The sequence below is a fragment of the Perna viridis genome, chromosome 7 (assembly GCF_037379345.1).
Source record: "Perna viridis isolate PV_CMFRI_1.1 ecotype Kerala chromosome 7, ASM3737934v1, whole genome shotgun sequence".
Taxonomy (NCBI): Eukaryota; Metazoa; Mollusca; class Bivalvia; order Mytilida; family Mytilidae; genus Perna; species Perna viridis.
The window spans coordinates 34,993,063-35,000,772 of record NC_142451.1 but is presented as its reverse complement, the minus strand read 5'-3'; the positions used below and the strand labels follow the sequence as shown (position 1 = coordinate 35,000,772).

General features: G+C 36.3%; 1 pseudogene; it reads left to right on the top strand.

Annotated features, from left to right (window-relative positions):
• Positions 1-449: 449 nt before the first annotated feature.
• LOC148612444 (uncharacterized) lies at positions 450-1,633 on the top strand (annotated as a pseudogene).
• Positions 1,634-7,710: the final 6,077 nt, after the last annotated feature.

Below are 7,710 nucleotides of genomic sequence, written 5' to 3'. Positions count from 1 at the left end.
ACTGCCTGGTAAACCATGCCCTTAATTAAAGAGAAAATGAAGAATGTATACCAAACAATATTTCAGGGGTCATAACTCCTACAGAAAATTTTTTTTTTCTTTAACTCAGTAGGAAGGTAGAGTTCTTTTCATTAATCAGCTTTCTTTTTTTATTTCCAAGATAAAAGCCAACAAAAACCCGGGAAATTCAGAACATTTCAAGGACCACAACTCGTTCAAAAATATTAGATCGTTTTATTTCAGTCTTGGTTGAGCGCTTAATGCTCATCTGTCTTATAATTAATCTTGATCAGCTGTCTATTAAACTTTTCAAATGGTCCGTGCCTAAATCCAAACGCCCGGCTACTAATACGGATTCCATACAGTGGGTTAATTTGCCTGTCCCTAAGTTGTGACACAATGCGATCGAAACATTTTATTCACGATTTTAGCTTTCTAATTACAGGTCGCTTTTCTTAGCATTTTATACGATGCAAGAGCCATGATACCATATCCAGGTGACAACGGAGATATTGAAGTACTAGTTAGTTACTGTTTTAGCAATTTGTTCACGACCTCGGAAATCTATGGTTTCTTAATGATCCGTCATGGTATATCAGCAAGCGCTTCAACGGTTGAGAGAAACGACGAAGCGGATTGAGACGACGGCAAAACCGCAGCGATCTCTTATTAGTCGCTCAGAAAATATATGAAGTCCGGAGAGAAGGTCATATAAATCTTGGATTATACGTTTTATGGAGACTTTTGAATACACGCCACCACCTCTCTGTCAGTCAGGAATCCGTGAGGCATTTCTTGTGAATGATAGATGGAGAAGGTGTTAATTTAAGAACAAGACATCTATTACACAGGAGGACTTACTTCAACAGAGGACCAAATTTTCTTGTAAACATAGACGGTTATGAAAAATTAAAACCGTTTGGAATTGCAGTTCATGGTGCTATTGATGGATTTTCCTGCAAAATATTATGGCTACACGCTGGACCTTCTAATAACAATCCAAGGTATATTGCAAAGTATTTTTTTAGATTTTATCAGAGAAAGGAGGTGTTTGCCGCATGCAATACGTTCCGATCATGGTACCGAGAATGTATTGATTAAAGAGCTACAGATTGTGTTGAGATTTAATCATCACGATGACATGTCTGGATTTCGAAGCTTTTTATTTGGAAGATCTACTGAAAAATACATTGAAGGATATGCGTGATGCTGGTTGTTTTTCTCCTAGCAACCCACTCCATATAGAATGTGTTCGTTTTTGTTTTCTTCCCCTCATACAATCTTAGTTACAGACATTTATGGATATTTGGAATACTCACCAAATAAGACCACAAAGAAGACTAGAAGAAACGCCTGCGGGCATTCCAAATGTACTTTACTTTACTATCAACCACAGATGTATAGCTGTGCAGACTATTCGTTTGCTCTTCCAAGTAATTTACAATCTATAGATACTCTTATTCAGATGATATGCCGGTTAGGGGTTGCAGTGACGACTTTTTGGAATTTATTTGGTTTCTAACAAATAAGCCGCCGCAAGACACTCTTCTTCCAAGAAATATGGAAAAGGCTATAGAAATATTTTGTACTTTAATATATGCTTCCGATGTATTCACACATAGAGCTTAATTAATGCCAACAGAGTGTATTTACATAGATTTAGTAATAAATACATTTTATATAAATTCATTTGTATTTCTCTATTTAAAGATACAAAATTTAGGTTCAAGCTTGGATTACAGAGCGATGTAACAATAATTTTACACAAGAAACTTTCCAGAACTTCCGAATGTATCCGTAGAATTTAGAGTTAGTTTTACACATATACCGAAGGCATATATATGTAAAACTGTATATAGATGTTATGAGTCCTTTATCACTCAGTAAGGATAGCAAACAGGTAATCTTTTCCGTCGCTGAAATTAAGTTAAAACTTAAAAAAACCTTAAATATCAAGTTTGAGTTGTGTAGCTGTAAAGTTAGTAGTTGAATGGGGATCGAAGGGGACAAAAACAATCGTTGTTAGTGTTCCGAGAAAGCGAAAAAGTGTTGTCTCGTTCTTTTTATTCTCTATTTACGATTCATTGAATAGCGCTTCATGATGAAAATGTGCTTCGGTCAACACTTTCACACGCCTATAAAACTATACGAAAAAAATGAATTCAATTCTTGCTGATCAGAAAACCAGATAGCCATCACAGCCATACATAGTTTGAAATTGGCACCTATTGGGAAATTTGTACAAAGTTCTTATTTTGTATAGAACCAGTTTTGTCCAGTTTGAACAAAACATTGTCGAAGACCAAACTTTGTCTCCTATAGAAATAATGCCAGGCTTTCCTGAGCGCTTACCAAGATTTCTACCACAGCCAAACTGTTTTACATAGGACCCTACATGAAATACAGGTGAACGACTCACGCTCCTGGGAACCACTGGTTTAAATTTTAAACTCTTGAAATTACGGAGTAGGCTTCATTTCTCGTATTGAACATGGTAGATGAATTTTCCGCTGGATTTGGCTACTTATTTCGGTTTGTTTGAATATGAGTACCTCTTTTTACTATGTTTGGATCTTGGTCTTCCTTTGTATTGGTTGTGATGCTGCTGTTGAAAGATTACTCCTTGAAACACGTGTACAGCATATCAAAATTCACAATATTTATACGACATTGGTAATCTTGTTTTTTTTAAACAACTGGGTCGATGCCACTGCTGGTGGACCAGAAGTCCCCGAAGGTATTCTCAAGCCCAGTTATCAGACTCTTCTGTCATTAATTTTACTACATATTGTTTTATAGAAAGGAGTAGGTGTATTAAGCCCTAAATTGGCCCAAAATTAAAATTATATTACAGTCATGAACTGTTGTGAAAACAAATTTATCACTTTACAGAAATTTGTGAAAAGTGCAATAAAATTACATATTTTCCATGGTTTTCGGAGAAAATGAATGTGTCCGCATGCAACTTACAATAAGATATTTTAAGTGTATATTCGATTTGTATGTATCTTTCATCATACAAAGTTTAGTTTTGTAATTTTAATGCGGACGATTTCAAATTTGAGAAAAACCTACAAAAATTTGTGCTTTTTTATTTAATTTTGGCGTTTTAACAAAAGATAGTATCTTTATATGGTCATTTCAACATTACATTAACCACAAGTCTCAAGTTACTGATAAATCTCTTTTATACAGATCTTTTTTGATAATTAAAACTATAAAACACATTACATTTACAATTTAAATTTTTTAGCTGAAATACGGGGCTTAAATTAGTACTTATGACACCTACCCCTTTGCAATATTTATTTAAATTGTAAATCCTCGAAATTATGGAGTAGGCTTCATTTTTTGTTTACACATGGCAGAGGTAATTTTTTCCGCTGTATTTAGCTACTTATTTCAGTTTGTTTGAATATGAATATTTTTCTTTACTGTTTGGATACTCCTTGAAACACGTGAACAGCGTATCAAAATTCACAATTTTTACACGACACTGGTATTCCCTATTTTTTAGTTATTTGGCAGAAATTGCAGTTGGGCCCCCTTTTTTTTTATTTTTATACACCCGTCTTTTAGACAGGACGTATTATGGTAATGTTGTCCGTCCGTCCGTCGTCAACACTTCGCACTCTAACTCAAACATGCGTTGAGCAATTCTCTTGAAACTTGGTAAGTTATTTGTATCTTGTATTAATGTAAGCTCCCTTTCGTTTAACAGAAAATCATATTTTTCCCCGATTTATGGGACTTTATTCATAAAAACGGTTTTCGCACTCTACTGAAAAATGCTTTGAGTAATTTTCCTGAAACGTCGGTGGATTGTTTACATCTATTTGTGGAAGCTCCCTTTCGTTTTTTATAAATTTCCCATTTAACCTTTTACGAGTTATGGGACTTTATTCTTAAAAAAGGTGGTTATCCAGGATTTTGCAGTTTTCGCACTCTAACTCAAAAAATGCTTCTAGCAATTTTCATGAAAAGTGAATTATTCATATCTATTGGAGTAAGCTCCCTTTTATATATATATATATATATATATATATATATATATATAGAAGGGTCTGAAAAATTCCCAACGATGTTAGAAATGTCAAATTTGCGAAGCAAATTTTTGTCGTTCCCTCCGCGGGACTCGAACTCGTACCGCTGTGACATCTATATCTATCACAGCATACAAAAGGGAGGATTTTCCAGTTTTTTAACTCAAGTCAGCATAATTTACAAAAATAGAAACCCGGGACCGTCTCCAGTGAAAAATAAAGTCAGGACAGAGATGACTACTTAATTATTTGATAAAAATCCAGGAAAAATATTTCATTTTACTTCATTTTCAGTTTAGTTTTTTGGGGTTTTTAAATTTTTGGTCAATGGAATTCCTTAGTATAATTGTTAGAGGATGAATGCTTATCGAATGTTTCTGCTAATTTGTTAGCGATTTCATCTTCTAATGAAAGGGTTGTATTGCCGTGTTTAAGATGTGTTACGGAAGTTTCTTGCCTGTTTGCATGTCCTGCGCGCTTTGGCTCGAAAACCTCGAAACAGTTTTCAGAGGTAGGATGTTTATTAAAGCGCCTGTGTGCCTTGTTCCGAGCGGCAATAGCCTTATCACAGTCATCAGTATACTTTGGTTTATTTGGACGCCTTGGATTTGCCGAGGTTTTAGGAATGGCTCTAACAGCTTTGTCTATGAGATATTCATTAAAATGTAAATGAATTTTCTTGATCGTAAAACTTTTCGGCTGACAGTTCTTCTGTGCAAAGAGATTGAAAAGAAAGCCAGTCAGCTTTTCTAATTTCCAACAAGGAAGTCGCTCTTGAACTGAAGAAAAAAGTCTTGTATGTTTCTTACCTTTGTCACTGAGAGATTTACTGCCCCACATTAGATTATGAGCGTTGAAATCTCCCAATAACATAAAGGGTGTTAGTAACTGGTCTGTAATTTTTGTCAAATCTGAGATCTGAATCGATGTGTTTGGAGGAATGTAGATTGACCATAGTGTTATTGTTTGATCAAGTAATGGAAGAACGGCAACTTCCTGCAGATTGGTGTCAAGGTCGACAGCACTGTGAAGCACGCCGTCTTTTACCAGAATGGTGGCCCCACCGGCAGTCCGCTGGTCTTCTTTAGCATATGTACGGTAATATTGTAACATTTTAGTGAAATGTTGTCGGACTCCTTCAAATGAGTTTCTTGAAGGAAAAATGCGATAGGAAGGAATGATTGAATTAAAAGAGTTATCTCTAGAAAATTAATGTTAAAACCTCGGCAATTCCATTGTATAATTTTGTGTGCGTTTTCATGTAGAAGGTAAATGAATGAGCTTTTTAGCACTTTTTGGTCCAGTAACCGGTGATTGTGATTTTGGACGACGAGAATGTAATGGACTAACTAATTCCATCTCACTGTCGCTATCAACTTTCAAATCGGTTTTGAGTTTTTGTTGGACTGGGTCCTCTGTCGACCCCATTGGTAGGTCGGGTGGTGCTCCGTGGTTTCACCACCGACTTCGACCCTGATCCACTAGGGTCCTGTTCCCCACTCCCTGCTTGTTGTTCTGAGGGGTACCAGTCGAGCTTCTATTAGGAGCTCCCACGCGGGACAGCTTATTGCATCCACGCCGCCAGATGTGTTGGTACTATTTTTTTCCACAATGTCCGTAGTCCCCGTTATCGTCGTCCGTCGGTAGACACATGGTTTCCGGACACTTTGCTCTATTGTTATGAAATTTTAACATAAGGTTGAGAATCATGAAATATATCTTGGAATTGTTTTTGGAGTTTCTGGCCTTTTCCGTTTCTGAAATAGGGGCTAAATTAGTGTTTTCAATTAAATTTGATGTAGGGAATATATATGATTTGTCCAATAGGATAGGATTTTTTTTCAAAATGTTTCGTATTAAGAATCACAGAATAACAACAGATTTGACACACCTTTTACCGTTTTCGAGCTATAACAGGCAAAAGTGGGGCCACGCCTAAAAATGTTACTTTTTTGTTTTTGGTCCGATTTTGACGGGGTTTGTTCCTATAGATTCCTAATCAAATTCCCTACATCCAATTTTAATCGGATTTGAAATAGGTTTTATGATTTCGATCCGAGCTATAAGGGGCCAAAATGGCCAATCTTTAATTACTCATATTTTGTAAATTTTTCATCCGATTTTGTTGTTTCTTTTTTCAAAGTGTTCCTTATGAAAATGATTGTAGCAATTTTTTGTATCATTTACCGCTTCTGAGCTATAAGGCGCCAAAGTGGGATCAACGCCCAAAAATCTAACTTTTTTGTTTCTGGTCCGATTTTGACGGGGTTTGTTTCTATGGATTCCTTATGAAATTTCCAACAGGTTTGTGCTATTTGTTGTGAATTCAGAACATTAAAGACTAAAATTGTGTATTAAAGGATTTTTCGTAAGTGGTTATTTAATCATGTACTTTAAAGTGTCCAGTACATCACTGTGTCAGGCATATTACTGTGTCCAGCATATTACTATGTCCAACACATTATTGTATCCAGCATATCATTGTGTCCATGCTTTCTCAACCTTCACTTGTTCGACCACTGCGGTTGTATCATGCTGCGCCCAGCGTAGCTCTTTATTGTTTTGATCACTTTGTTTTTTGTTTTTGTTTTTTGGAAGACACTGATCTTTTAGAAGATTGTGAAGAATTTTGCTTACGGTTTGTAATCATTTTTCCATAAGGGACAACTAGAACAGAAAACCTGCAAAAGTTTATCTGCATCCAAAGGCCAGGTATACATAGTTTGCGTTTCAGTACTGCAAAAAGAGCGTTTAGCGACACTGGCATAAGATTTTGGACCTGCCGAAGTATCATTCGCGACAATACGACCGGAGCTTAATAAAATTTTCTCCTCTGAAACCAGTTAACCAATTTAAATCATGGATGGTCATGATGACTTTCAGAGCGCTGTGACCTGATCTGCATCCAAGATGGCCATAATCATTGGATAATTCATTATGCAGACATTTCTAAAAGGGTTTATTTAAGTCACGTGAGCGATACAGGCTCACCTGAGCCTCTAGTTATTATCTATACAGATAAAAGAATGGTGTTCAATGTCCCCCAACTGACCCAGTTTTGATGATCAAAGGGTCACGACTCCCGCACAAATTATTAAATATCGCTGATTTTCGAAATTGTACAAGGTTTTAGTGGTAGTAACCTTTGGTATAAATTTCACAGGAATTTATTGAGAATTGTAGAAATGAGAGTGTGGGATTGATTTGAACATGGACGGACGCCCGGTATTTGTATATCCGCAGTCACATTGCGCAGGAGACAAAAAACTGACGATGATGTTTGAATGCAAAATTACGCTAGAGGCTCAGGTGAGCGTGTATCGATCACCTGACTTAAACAGGCCTATTTCGATATCTCTGCATGATGAATTGAAAACTAATGATGACCATCCTGGAAGCAGATTGGTTCTCTTTGAAAGTCATCATGACCACCTAAGTGTTTTCGTCAAATTGGCTTACTAACACATCTAGTTTCTGAGGGAAAAAATATCTCAATATTTTTCCCATAGGGTCCTAGTTAAAACTATGTCCGCGTGGTTTCTGACCAGAAGAGCTTTAAACATTTTTCCATAGGGACCTATGTTAAAACTATGTACATGGATGGTGGCCATCTTGAATTTCCCATTGGCATAAAAAAACATACTTTTGTAGAGGACCTTCCAATGAA